Below are 14,577 nucleotides of genomic sequence, written 5' to 3'. Positions count from 1 at the left end.
AGCGTGCGAGTGCGGCCGGCGCTGCCCCGGCCGGGCCGCGGCCCCCTGCCCCGCGGCGATTACCGCTCTCGCTCCGGCACCGACGTCTGGCGCCGCGGGAAGGAGGGCGGTAGAGGGTGGGAGGACTAGCGTGTGGCCACCGAGTGGTGCTCGGAACTTCCTCAGCGAGGCCGGAGGCGTCGCCACTTGAAGGCGTTATTTCTGGTCTTCTCGAGTCGCGCTTTACCCCTGCCTCCCTGCAGCAAACTACCGGAGTCAACTTCTTTGAGGGAAGAAAAAAAAAAAACACCCCCGGCGTGAGATGCCATCCTGGTGATGCTCAGTGCTTTCCAGCGGCCTGGGTTTTACTCTGGAAGTAGCTCATTCTAGCTGTGGCTCACGGTGTGCCCTTTTCCAGTCAAAGGATACCCCGTATTTCAGCTGGCCCACAAATCTCTTGACCCCTCCTGAGAGGAGACCACCAGCAACATTCTTATATGTAAAGTCCATAGGTTATACAAAGCTGTCATCTTCTAGCCTACAGTATCCTTTCCCTCCACCTGCTGGTGGTGGCAGTGGGGGATGGGGTGGGCTGTGCGATGGCACCATCACATTTTATTATTTAAAAGGGGAGGGAAAAAAAAGCTTCATTGTCTTAGATACAGCTGCTCCTGATCTCAGACTACATAAGGTGTAAACACACAGCACACCACACTGAAATTTTTGATAGACTTTTTCCCCTTCTGTTTTTAACAGTTTGGGCAAATAGGGCTTCTCTTCTTTAAGCTATTTCCATTATGCATCTGAATCAAGGGTTTAGCTTTTAAGAGAAAGTGTTGAATTTTTTTTTTGTGTGTGTGTGTGTTGTCTCCTGGACATTTTTATGCTGAACTCTTAAAATTTCCATAGCCTGTTTCTGAACTTTTGCTTGAAGAAGTAGTAACTTGGGGTGGGAGGAGCTTTTCATAAAGCATTTTAATCTCTTTAAGTTTGTGCTGTTCTAGTACGTTTCTTAGTTTGAGGAAGTACTGAATGTCCGAGGGTGTGGCTTTTCTGTGATTAAGATTAACATGAGATCTTTCTGATCCCTAAATTTGGCTCTTTATTGAGATAATTCACATGCCATAAAAATCAGCTTTTTAAATGTACAGTTTGACTTTAAGTAAATTTGCCTACCTTGTCCAACAATGTTATGAAAATTTTTTTTTTACTAATATGAATATTTAGAATGAGGGATCATAAATTACAGGACTTAAAAAATGATAAATTCCAGTTACAAAATATAGAGAGATAGCAAGTACGTGTTTGACAGATCCCTATAATCGTTTTTGTTCCCCTCTACATTTCTGGATGCATTTTTCTAACAGCTTCATTGAGATGTAATCCACATACCTTACAGTTCACCCATTTAAAGTGGCTTTTAGTGTATTCACATAGTTGTGCAACCATCACCACAATTAATCTTAAAACATTGTCACTAACCCAAAAAGCAACCAGTAGTTATTAGAAGTGACTTTCCATAGCCCAGCTTCCCTAGCCTCAGGCAACCACATTAGCCCTCCCAAGATTTGCCTATTCTGGACATCCCATGAAGTGGAATTATAAAATTTCTGATCTTTTCTGACTGGTTTCTTTCAAGCAGACTAATAGTACTTTTCAAGGTTCATCCATGTATCAAGGATGTATCAGTGTTTCAGTTCTTGTGGCTGAATGATATTTCTTCACCCTATGGAGGTAACACATTTTGTTTATTCACCAACTGATGGACATTTGCTTTATTTCCACTCTTTATTATATGTAATGCTGGTATGTACATTCATGTACACATTTTTGTATGGTCTTTTTGTTGTTGTTGTTGTTATATACTAAGAGGAATTGCTAGATCATATGGAAACTTTATTTAACTTTGGTGGGATTGCCAGACTATTGTCTAAAATTACTCTTATTTTTAAAGTTGGTATTTTTTCTTACTGCCTGATCTTACTGCTTTAATCAAAATCAAATTAAGTGCTGAGTCCGTATTATGATATGTGAAAACAGGACTATAAATACACATGAGGCAGATTATTTGGGAAGTTTATAGTGCCTTATGAACTTCTCTGGTGTCCTCTAGTATCCACTTGTGTTTTTCACTTTTCTACTGCAGGAAATGATATGACTATAATGGAAAGTTAGGCTTTCTCCTCACTGAAAGTCACATATAATTTTACTGGTGGAGAACCATGTTTTTATTATTTTCAGAGAACTCATCAATGGCCTGTTTTTTGTATGTGTTAATTACATACATGTCTGTGTCTATCAGAACACTCCTTTGTCCCTCTCTAAGTATGGTCACTATGTTGCACTACATACCTAAAGTATGTAGAATACAACAGATGTTTAAAAATAATTGTTTATTTAATTATTATTATTTTGAAATTCTGCTATAGGGCATACACACTCCACAGAGAGAAAAGGAATGCAAGAAAGCAAGTCTCCAGGTCCAGGATTTGAACCCTGTCAGCCATGTGTGAGTCCAGTGCCTTAACCACTACACCACCTGCTGGTGCCAGAATACAACAAATTCTAAGAAAATACTTGCTTTTGGTTTAAGTCTGATGATGACATCTGTTTCGTGGAAAGAAATGTAGACAAATGCTGTCCTATGAATTTTATTTAATTCAGTATATCCTAAATACCATTGCAACATGTAATCCATGTTTTAAAAAAAAAGTGAGTATTTTATATTATTATTCTCATACTAAGTTTTTAAAATCCAGTTTCCATTTGGACCAGGTAAAGTTCAAATGTTTAATGGCCACATGTGGCTATTGACTACCTTATTGGACAGCACGTATATAGAGGGTAGCATACAGAGTGATGTAATTGCAGCAATTTTTTTGGTTTGATCTAATAGTTTGTTTAGGAATGAAGAGAAGCCAGCAGGTGGACTGGTGGTTAAGGCGCTGGACTCCCACATGGCTGACCACGGTTCAAGTTCTGGACCTGGAGGTTTAAGAATCACTCCGTCATGTGTTTATACATGCATGTGGCCCAGGGTCCCAACAGGAGAATAAAGAAGGGACTACAAAGTAGCCATCCTCCCTGGGAAGTGATTTCTCACTTTCCCTCTCTCTCTGGTGAGTGTACACACTCAATGCAAAAACCTAAAAAAGAGAAAGCAATGAGGAAGAGTTTAGTTTAATATAACTTTTTCTGTGACCTTGGAGGAAATGATAGTCTTAGGGTTCTTTATCTGTAAAACTAGAAGTATGTGGTATCTGCTTTATGTGTGTTTGGAAGAATAAGTATTTTATCACCCTCAGCTTTTCTTTGGGTGAGGACATTCTAATATAAGATTCAGTGTAATAGATTCTCTTATTCTCTTATTTGCAGTTCATCTGTTTGGTTATCTTTCCATGTGCATATATAGTTTAAGTTACATTGAACAATTAATGGGGAAAGTTTGTTAACAGTAGTTTGGGCACAGGGAATTAGTGACCCTACTGAAGTCATAATTTATAAGTGATAACGTTCCAACTGATTCATAGCTTTCATTCTACCATTGTGGCTCTTCTGAAATGTCATTCTAACTTTCTTGAAAGACGAAAGCATCAGAGAAGGCATACATGAACATCCATTTAAAATAAATTTTAGGAGCTATCAGATGATGTTACTAAGACTTGACTTCTTTTTCTGCTGGAAGATCATTGGTATTGAAATTAGTAACCATAGAGAGGGTACATAGTGCAACAGAGGAAATGGGTAGTTACCAAACTTGAAATAAAAAAGTTGTCAGGATAAAGCAAATTAAGCTCACCTTGTTTATAATTTTTTTTTTTTTGGAGAGATTTTCACTGTAGGGCGCGTGCGCTCGCCAGACAGACAGAGAGAGACATAGAGACAGAAAGCGAGAAATCACCCCCCAGGGGGGATGGTCACGCCGCAATCCCTTTTCCTCCACTCTCCTCTCGGGATCTTGGGCACACACGCACACGTGCCCGGCCTGAGTTTTAAGCCACCGGGTCCGGGACACGAACCGCGGTCGACTACGTGGGAGTCCAGCGACATAGCCATTACACTAACTGCTGGTTCCCACCTTGTTTATAATTTTTAAAGTAAGAGGGACTTCTCTTGTAGACTTTTTAATAAACCAGTATAGTTTTTATAGAAGTGCTGAGAATATGCAGGCTCAAATAGAGCACAAGTAATATTAGAAAAATAATTAGATCTTATAAAAATGCAACTTTAAGAAAAAAACTTATTCTAAATATAAAAGAATATTAAAGTATTAAATAATTAGAAACTTGTGATTGTCCATACAAAGTCAGCTTGAACTTTTAAAAAAATTTGCTTGGTTTGCAAGAGTTTAATAAATTTATTGTTTGGAAATAGCCTTGTGATTTGTTAAAGAATACAGAGTGAAAAGCATTGTTAAGCTATTAAATCTTGTTAATTTTTAGAGACTGACCTCTCTCATCACAAATCTTGGAACATATTTACAATACTTAAAATAACTACTGTCTAATTTTTCATATAAAGTCCAAGCATGTGTCAATTTGAAATATCTGATAGAAATATAGTTGGAAATTAAATGCTTACTTTTGCACTTCCTGCCAGATTTCCTGGTTTACAAGGCAACCAATTTCAGGTTGCTTCAATGATAATTTTTTTAGAGATAATCAAGATGTCCTTTTCATAGTCATTAGTATGTCAAAGCTATTAGGTCGTCAGGAAAGTCATGACATATTTTCTATGTTTTTCTATGCAAAAATGTGTCATGACTTTCACAACTACCCAGTATATTCAAAATAGGGAAGAAGCGTAGGGGTTTTTAGGTTTAAAAGAAACTACTTTAGAAAAATATAAGTTCGTGTTTTGTTTTTTGTTTTGTTTTTGTTTTTGTTTTTTGTTTGTTTTAAATAGGTTTTTGCTATAGGGCGCATGCACTCTCCAGACAGAGAGAGAGAGAGAGAGACAGAAAGTGAGAAATCACCCTCTGGAGGGATGGCCACGCCACAATCCCTTCTCCATTCTCCTCTCGGGATCTTGGGCACGCACACACATGCGCCTGGCATGAGTTTTAAGCCACCAGGTCCAGGACACGAACCGCGTTCGACTAAATGGCAGCCCAGCAACATAGGCATTACGCTAACTGCTGGTTCCATAGGCAGTTAGTTTTTAAACATTGATCCCTACTACTTTATGGTAGCTGTGGGTCCTTAAAATATTTATAAATGTTTTCTGCAGCAGCAGTCACTACAGGTGGAAGCAACATATATATAATGTGTAATGAGAGTGTCATCCAATTTTACCTCGATTGCTGTTCTGTACTCCCTGATTTAGTTTTGGAACAAAGGAAAAGTGTGATTGAAGGAAATTTTTTTTTTTTTGAGAGGTTTATGCAATAGGGCACGTGCGCTTGCCAGACAGAGAGACAGAGAGACAGAAAGCGAGAAATCACCCGCCAGGGGGGATGGCCATGCCACATTCCCTTCTCCATTCTCCTCTCGGGATCTTGGGCACGCATACACACGCGCCCGGCGTGAGTTTTAAGCCACCGGGTCCAGGACGCGAACCGCGGTCTACTACAGGGAGTCCAGTGACATAGCCATTACACTAACTCCTGGTCCCTGAAGGAACTTTTTTGAACACCCCTGTAGAAATGGGTCTTCAAAAAGTTCATGGGATTTGTGTAATATGAAAAATCTGTAGGGGCTGGCAGGTGGTGTGGTGGTGTCATTAGACCTCCCACATGGCTGACCAGGTGGGAGTTCTGGACCTGGTGGCTTGTATTCTCACTTTCCCTTTCTATCTCTGGCCAAATTAAATAATAATAATAGTAATAATTATAGTAAATAAAATGAAATAAAATAACTTCTAAAACTGCATGGATTTAAAAAAAATTTTTTTTTGGAGAGATTTTTGCTACAGCGTGCGTGCGCTTGCCAGAAAGAGAGAGACAGAGATAGAAAGCGAGAAATCACACCCCCCCCGGAGGGTTATGGCCATGCTGCAATCCCTTCTCCTCTATTCTCCTCTTGGGATCTTGGACATGTACACACACGTGCCTTCCACGAGTTTAAGCCACCGGGTCCGGGACTCGAACTGCAGTCGACTACATGGGAGTCCAGTGACGTAGCCATTACTCTTAACTGCTGATTCCCTGGATTTAAAAATTTCTTATTGCACCAAAATAACCTCTTACTTTAATTCCATTTTTTTATGAACTTTTTGAAGTCTCTTTATTACATGCTTTTTACTGTATTGTCATTTTTTTTTCTCTCTCTTTAGTTTTGTGGAAAGCATGTGTACTCTCTGGAGAGAGACAGAAAGGGAAAGTGAGAAAGCATTCTTCCATGGGGTATGGTCACGTTACAGTCCCCTCTTCTATAGTTCTCCTTTGGGGATTTTGGGCACATGTACGTACTTGTGTGGCATGTTTTCCAGGCTGCTGAGTCTAGGAAACTTTCTTGAAAGACAAAAGTGTTGAAGAAGGCATATGTGAATATCCATTTAAAATAAATTTCAGGAACTATCAGATGATGTCTACTAAGACTTGGCTTCTTCAAACCGCACAGTTGGCCATGCTTGGAGAACCAGCTGCCTTAACCACCATGCCACCAGCCAGCCCATTTATCTCAATCTTCTAAGGAAATATTGAGCAATTAATAAATTGTCAGGACACATGCACTCACCAGAGAAAGAGAGAGAGGGAGAGGAAGACAGTCGTTATCAATGGGGTGCCGTCATTCTGTAATCCATTTAATTTCATTTGTCCATTTCGTCAGGATTTTGGGTACTCATAAGAGCACGTGTTTTTCAAGCCTTTGAATCTGGGACTTCACAACTGTACTCTGCCACGTAAGATCTGGCACCCGTAGCCATTAGGAGTGGCCTGAGTTCATTTTAAAGAAGAAACTCTTGTGCTTCTGACTTAAAAACAAAACACGACAGGGAAGGATTTTAACTTACGTGTCAGAATCTGTACCATATGACTTAATTTTGTGCTGAATGACTTAACCTTTAACTTCTCTCAGCTTTAATGGTGGTTTCAAATTTTATTAAAATGTTTCATGTGGAAGCACTGGGCATAGTCCATGGAGCATAATGGTCACAGCCCCCTCTCCCTTTCTCCCCTCTTTCAGGATTTTGGGCATACCGTCACACACCCAAGCCCACCATATTTCTCAGACCATTGGATCTGAGACTTGAACTACTCAGCCACATGGGATCCAGTCACCTTAACTTTCACACCACAGGCTGATCCAAGACTCCCACTTTCTTACTGTTAATATGAAAACCATCTCTATATTGGTTACCTACAAAATCAGGTTATATGTTCTTAATAGCCTTAGTTAAAGATTTGGGGGTCAAGACCCATTTACACTCTTTATATTTAAGGACTCTCATAGAGCTTTTGTTTGTGGGTTTCTGTGGATATTTACTTTTTTTTTTCTGCTCTGTCAAGTTTACTGTCTTTATCTGGAATATCTTTATAGAAAATTGTTTGGTTTAGGTTTCAGCAGCCCACTCCTGAGCTCTGAGAAAGCTTGCCTTTTTCAGTCTGTCTTCTGGGCAAGGGACATTTTGGGATGATTCCCCTCTTTTAACTTCTTTCTCAAGTTCCTTTTCCTAGTCTGGGTTCTCTCCCGTAGTAGCATGAGCTTTCTTATACCTCTTCATCATGTCTGAAGTTACATTGTTCTTTATGTACTGAGAGAACTGTTTCTTGAAAGCGTCCTCACCTTCTTCCATTGGGCAACACATATAGTCCACAACATTGTGTTCCACGATGTGCTTCTAGCTTCAAGGAATTTCTGCATTAAATTCCTTGCTTTCAGAATCATAACCAGGGAATTGTTTTATACTGTAAGGGATAGGTAAGTCTCCATCCACCACTCCTTTCAGGGCCCCAAAAACTTTATTATCAGTGGTGGTTCTGGCAAGGCCTGCATCCAAATAGCAGATGAAATCATCAGGTTGACCACTGATGCTGTCTACATTGCACTCATCTCTGTTCACTTCCACTTGCCCTTCATTGATCTTGTCCATGCGAAACCTGTTGAGAAGCCTGTGGGCTAGCAGCAGGCCATTGCAGTATCCTGCAGCGTAGTTTGTCAGGCGAACCATCACACCATATTTTGGTAGTTCGTGTGTATAAGCTGCGCATACTATCATATCCCCTTCTATATGGGCATAAGCAATCTTACAAATGATATCTGTTAATTACATGATCTATCATCCTGTATTTGGGTGTCTTGTGCTTATTTTTATCCTCAATCGCCAGGTGTTTCTGAACATAGTAATCAGTTTTAACCTTTTTGTTGTCTTCTAAATTTCACTTGATATCTCTTAAAGTAGGCCTTATTCTGACAACTTGAACAAATCCCATCCTGCATAACAGACTCACAGCCTTAGTTTGACACAGACTTCAGATGTTTACCATTTTAAAAATTAAAATTGGGACCAGCAAATGACATAATGGTTATATCACTGGACTCCCACATAGTCCACAGTAGTTGGGAGTCCCAGACCCAGTGACTTAAAACTCACACCATGCCCAAAATCTCAAGAGGAGAATGGAGAAGGGACTGTGGTGTGATCATACCCCCTAGAGTATGATTTCTTATTTTCTGTCTCTCCGGTGAGTACACGTGCCCTATAGCAAAAAATCTCTCTTTAAAAAAAAATAATAAAACCTCACACTGGGCATGAGTGCATGTGTGGCTGAGATCCCGAGAGGAGAATGGAGAAGGGACTGTGGTGTGATCATACCCCCTAGAGTATGATTTCTTATTTTCTGTCTCTCCGGTGAGTACACGTGCCCTATAGCAAAAAATCTCTCTCTAAAAAAAAACTATTAAAAATTTAAAAAAATTATTCATGTAAAATAATAGTTATTTTATGTAAACAAAATTTGATGAAAATAATTTATTTTCCACAACCAAAAATATTTAGTGAGAAGAGTAGCCATATTCAATTTAAAAAAAAAAATCTTTATTGTGTGCCAGCAGGTGGCATAATGGTTAAGGTACTGGGTTCCTCCATGGCTGACCACAGTTCAAGTCCCGGACTTGGCAGGTTGCCTTCTCACTTTCTCTCTCTCTCTCCTTCTCTTGTCAAATTAAATAATAATAACAAATAAAATTAAATACATTTTTAAAAGAAATATGTAATGTTTTACTTAAGAGAAGATGGCTGAATTTTTATATCTGTTTCTGAATTCAGTCTTTTGTGATGTACTGTTTTGGTAGAAGTATTTAGTACCCTCTTAACCTCGGAAGAGTACATTCCAAGTTGCCCAGTGTATGCTTGATACCTCAAATAGTACCAAACCATACTGTATATACTTTTTTCTTATATATACATTTCTTTTTTTTTTTTTGGAGAGGTTTTTGCGATAGGGCACGTGCACTCGCCAGACAGACAGAGACAGACAGAGAGACAGAAAGCGAGAAATCAACCCCCAGAGGGGATGGCCACTCCACAGTCCCTTCTCCTCCATTCTCCTCTCGGGATCTTGGGCACGCATGCACATGTGCCCGGCATGAATTTAAGCCACCGGGTCCGGGACTCAAACCGCGATCGACTACGTGAGAGTCCAGCGACATAGCCATTATGCTAACTGCTGGTCCCTCTTATATATACATTTCTATGATAAAGTTTAATTTGTAAATTAGACACAGTAAGAGATTAGCAACAATGAAGACAAAATAGAACAATTGGGGCAACTTGTAGCACAGCAGTGAGGCACTGTGCAAGGAGGCCATATCCCAGTATGGCTGACCAGTATTCAAGTCTCAGCCCCACTGGCTTCACATTGGTCATGTGCCCAGGAAACCTGATGAGAGAAGTAAAAGGATTGCAACAGGACCAGGCTCTGTTGAGGGTAGCAGGTGAGGTGTGTGTGCTCTCTTTCTCTTTTCTTGTGTACATATACCCTTTAGCATTAAAAAAAGAACAGTTGTAACAATATTACTGTAATAAAGTTCTCTGAATGTGTTCTCCCTCAATATACATGTGTTTTTTTTTTGTTTTTTTTTTTTTTTAAAGTGTTATCCATTTCTTCCGAAAGGGAAGGATACATCCTCAACAAGCTCTTCATGTTTTACCTACCCTCAGTCTCAGCCAGCTGGGATTACAGACATGCATGTACACCCATGGTTCTCAGGAAGGTACTAGGATACCCATGTATCCCATGTGGATTCATTTGTGTTACTGCTACACCATCTCTTGGCCTCATCAATACCTTTTTGTCCTTTTAAATTTTAATTAACAGATGATAATATATGGGGTACAGTATGATGCTTCAGTACACAAATATCGTGTAATGATCAAATTATGGTAATTAGCGTATCTATCATCTCAAACACTTACCAGATCTTTGTGGTAAGACATTCAGGTTCCTCTCATGCTTTTTGAAATATACATTATTTTTTAGAGAGATTTTTGCTCTAAGATGCGTGCACACACAAGGGAAGAGGGGGGGAGAGAGGGAGAATGAAAAGTGAGAAATTACCCCCCAAGGGGATGACCGTGCCGCAATCCCTTCTTGAGCTCTTGGGATTTTGGACATGCACAAACATGTTCCTGGCGTGAGTTTTAAGCCACCAGGTCTGGGACTTGAATTGCAGTTGACTACTTGTGAGTCCAGTGACATAAGTATTAATGTCATCTGCTGGTCCCTATTATTTTTAACTGTATATACTCTGCTGTGCTTTAGAACACCAGAATTTATTTATCCTGTTTTAAGTAACATTGTACCCATAGTCCTATTTCTGTCTTCCCTTTCCTCTGGTAACCTCTGTTTTACTCTGTACTTATTCCTCATGTAAATAGGAATATGTTGCTTTTTTTTTTTCTGGTTTATTTCATGTAGCATAATATCCTCTGCGTTCATCCATGTTGTTGCAAAAAAATACATTAGCACTGAATAGTATTCCATTGTGCATATATATACTACATTTTCTTTATTCATTCATTGATGCTGAAATTGATTCTATATCCTGGTTATTTCAAAATACCTTTGTAATAGACTCACCTGTTTTCAGACCAATTAATGAAACCATTTATTTGAAACTGAAAAGTGAAAATGTGGATAACAGGGACTACTGTGTGTGAAAAATACCCACCTTCACACAGATAGGCAGTTGAAAAAGGAAGTATTATTTAATAGCTTTTTCAGCATGATTATGGAGATTAGTATTTGATACTACACCATAATTCCATAAATGATAGTTTTGTTTCTTTTCTTAACTCGTGATATAGTGCATCTACATGCATAAGACGGAGAGGGATACCCTCCACAGTGTCTGATCATGCCTCAGTTCCCTTCCTCTAGTCCGATCCTGGGGACTTGTGTGCATGCCTGGTGTATTCAGGCTGGCCAGCTTAGTTACCATGCTTCCCCAAGCTGCCATGAGCTGGCCTTGAATGGTAGCTTCTTAAAGATTAGTCCTGTAGAATGTGAAGCCATATCAGTGAGTTTTGTTTGCTTGTTTTTGTTTTTACCCTGTTACTTTAAAATCCACTGGGGGCCAACAGGTGGCATGGTTGTTAGGGCACTGGACATCCATAGTCAACTATAGTTCAAGTACCAGACCTGGAAGCTTGAAAATCATGCTGAGCACGTACGTGTGTGTGCGCGCGCGCGTGCCCAAAGTCCCAGGAGAAGGGATTGTGGCTTGGTCATCCCCCCAGGGGAATGATTTCTCACTTTCCCTTTCACCGTTTGTCACTCTCCGGCAATTATACACATCCTGTGGCAAAAACCTTAAAAAACGATCTATTAGTCTTGTCTTATATATTAGATTTATCTCTTACCCCTGTTTGATGTTGTAACATTGTGTATTGGGTCATTTGGAAAATATCATGTCACTGATCTTCCAAATGCTGACACATTATATTATACAATGAAAAAAAATTCACAGTTATTGTTATCGTGCAGTTTAGAAAAATTTTAAATATTGGAAATCTGTCAGACTCACAGTAGTTTTCTAAAATTCTAATTTTCACTTGAAAGCCCAAATTTTGTCATTAGCAGTGAATACTATGAATTGTTTTCCTTGAAGCCATAAGGCTCACTTTCCTCATTTTCATGAAAACATCTGCCAGACACTAAGTCTGAATAACCGTAATTTTTCTGTCAGTTGTTCTTTCAAGTAAAAAATGATATTCCATGAAAAAAGTGGCTAGTTCAATTCACAACTCTATTGTATGTGTACTTTTTCCTTGAGGTAGTCATCCTACTATGGAAGTTGGTATTACTGGTGTTACTGCCTTCATGCTGCAGTGCCACCATTAGGCAGTATCAATACGAGTGTTAACACAATTTAAAAAGTATTAGTGGTAGTATTTTTTTTAAGTGTATTGATTGTATTGATGGCAGAGTGTGTGCACTCATGAGGGGTAGAAGAAGGCACCTTCAACAGGATCTTGTCATGTTTCCAGTATGTTTTCAAGCCATCCCAGGGATCCAAACCTGTGGATAGCCATGTGGATTCCAGCACTGCAGTTCAGTTTGCTACCAGCTCTGCCACCAGACTGGTCCTAGGAGTAGTACTAGGAAAATAGACTTAAACCTTGCAGACTCTTTGAAAAAATCTCAGAGATTCCGTAAAGACCGTGGATAACATGCTCAGAATCACTACTTAGTTTATTATTGTTTCCTGTGTCTTACAGATGACTGTCACTTGTAATTAATACGAGCTCTTAAAAGTCTTTACGGTACAGGGGTTAAAAGAATATGGACAGTGGAGCTACTTAGTTCTGGCTTTGAATCCTAACTCTTTCATTTAGTGGTTTAAAAATAATCTGTTACTTTCTGCTTTACTAACTTCATTATAGATTACATCCAATTAAACCCCTATATTCCCTGTCACAATAGCATATTGCTTGCAACTTCTTCTGTACCACAGTGTGCCATAGTCCAGATCACATCCAGAAATTGAGGAAGGCTTCTTTTCCCTTCATTAACATTCTACTGAATGTTAATTCTCCCACATACTTCAACCAAATTGTTACAAATTACTAGTTTCTGACTTCATTTCTCTAATCCTATGTTGAAAGTAGGTTAGTAAAGGCTTTCTGTAGATTTTGTAACTGTTTTCCCACAAGATTATAAATTTAACCAAAAAGCAGCTCTAATTCATGGCTACTTAGTACCCATAATGAAAATAATTCACGGTCAGAGAAATTTGCTGGTAGTATATGATTAACTTGATTATTAAAAATGCTAAACTTTTCTATTACTGTTTATTCACTTTTAGAACAAAATCTTGTCAGCTGACACTTTTACTCTAAATTTAATTTGCATTTAATGTATTATTTTACATTACCTAATGTAAATTACAGCATATATTATTTTACCAGAGGGCACATGTACTTGCCAGAGAGAGACAGAGAGGAGAAGAAAGCATTCAAAATAGGATATGGTCTTGCTGCATTCACTTTTTCCATTTCTCCATCCTGTCAGGATTTATGTGTGTGTGTGTGTGTGTGTGTGTGTGTGTGTGTGTGTTTTCTAGTTGTAGGGGCTGGGATTCAGACTGGGAGGCCAGCCATATGGGATATTAGCTATTTACCTGTGAGAAAATTAATAATGTTTCAGTCTCAATTTCAGTATCTCTTGAATTAAAATCTTACCTTAGTGGGTGCTTACTTCAAATTAGGCTTTTAAGAATACAAGGACCATAACCTTATTTAGATTAAATCAACTAGGATGGAGTATTAGGAAAGTTAAGGGGTCAGTTCTCATATTATTTCAAGATAACTTTAAATAGGAATATCTTGGTAGGAATTTATGACCTTCAACTGTACTGCTCTGCCAATTGCTGAATCAGCTACTAAGCTTTATCTTTCTCAACAGCTGACCATCATAGTCTTCAAATAATTCTGTGTTAAATTGCTGAGAGAAAAAATCCGACCTTATAAATGCTAAAGCTGAATGAGATCTTCACATGCCCAAGCCTTCATATTGATTGGCTTTTACTGAGGCAGGTGCTTTCCTCCTAACTGCTACCACCATTCAGAGTGGTGGCGGAGAGGGGTTTGTTATAACATCAGGAACATCCTTTGACCGCTTCTTTCTGAACATTCCTGGAAAGAGTTAGTTCTGGCCGGGCTTTGTGGTACAGCAGTAACACCCTGTTTGATAGACACTGAATCCCACGTAGTGACCAGGCTTCTATTCCTCGGCCCAGTCAACCTGAAGCAAGGCAGGCACAGATGGGCTGGAGAACAGAAGGGGAATGTGGCTTGCCAGGCCCTGTGGAGGGTGCTCATCTCTCATTCTCAGGTGCATGCATTGTGTCCTGAAGAAAGGGGAAGAAAAAGCAGTTTCTTTTAAACAAGATCGAAAGAATAACATTAGTTAACATAATTTTCATTCTTTTAACTTGCTATTTTTTAAAATTTATTTAATTTAATTTTTTTTTAATTTGATATAGGACACACCAGAAAGACAAAGAAAGAGCCCCACTAGGTTTGGGACTTGAACTGCCATCAGCCATGTGGGAGTCCAGCACCTTAGGCACCATGCCACCTGCTGGCGCTACTATTCATTGTTGGGCAGATCACTAGTATTACCTCATTATTGTCTCATTTCCAAAACGATTG

The 14,577-nt window shown here is 39.2% G+C and overlaps 1 pseudogene; it reads right to left on the bottom strand.

Annotated features, from left to right (window-relative positions):
* Positions 1–7,468: 7,468 nt before the first annotated feature.
* On the bottom strand, positions 7,469–8,415 carry LOC102496366 (60S ribosomal protein L5 pseudogene; annotated as a pseudogene).
* Between the last annotated feature and the right edge of the window lie 6,162 nt (positions 8,416–14,577).

Source organism: Tupaia chinensis, unplaced genomic scaffold (genome assembly GCF_000334495.1).
Source record: "Tupaia chinensis unplaced genomic scaffold, TupChi_1.0 Scaffold141305_1, whole genome shotgun sequence".
Classification (NCBI taxonomy): domain Eukaryota; kingdom Metazoa; phylum Chordata; class Mammalia; order Scandentia; family Tupaiidae; genus Tupaia; species Tupaia belangeri.
This window is presented reverse-complemented; position numbering and strand designations above follow the sequence as displayed.